The sequence below is a fragment of the Microtus ochrogaster genome, linkage group LG8 (genome assembly GCF_000317375.1).
Source record: "Microtus ochrogaster isolate Prairie Vole_2 linkage group LG8, MicOch1.0, whole genome shotgun sequence".
NCBI classification, from domain to species: Eukaryota; Metazoa; Chordata; class Mammalia; order Rodentia; family Cricetidae; genus Microtus; species Microtus ochrogaster.
In genome coordinates, this window is record NC_022033.1 from 17,041,494 (window position 1) to 17,042,001 (window position 508).

Here is a 508-nt window from a genome sequence, read left to right on the forward strand (position 1 = left end):
CCCCCTTCCTCATTTTCTTTACCCTCCATAACCCACTAAATAAACTCTATACCCCAGCTCTCTCTCCATGGCATATCTATCTGTCTCTCTCCTGCTGAGGCCTCAGGCCACCTTCCAGAGAACCCAGAGAGACCTCGGGTGACCCGCCGCCCCCTGTGGGACCAGTTCCCCACAACCTCTTTATAAAATGATAACATTGGTGCGTGACTTGGCCAGGCTCTCTCTACGTTCCCTTCCACCTGTAGGCGGGCCAGTTGAGGACACATGGCAACCTTGGACCACTTTCAAACATCCTGTGCCTGCTCCACTACTCCAAGGGAGCTTTCGCTGACATTCATCTCCAGTTATTCCCCACAGCTAAGGACTAAGATTTGGCTCCTCAACACTCGGACTTTTGTCCTCCCTCGGGCCGCTTGGAGTGATCCTATCTGGTCCCCGATTCCTGTACCGACGGTGTTATGGTTTTGGTCCCTTTCCCTTAATCTCTGCAAAACAAACATAAATATTC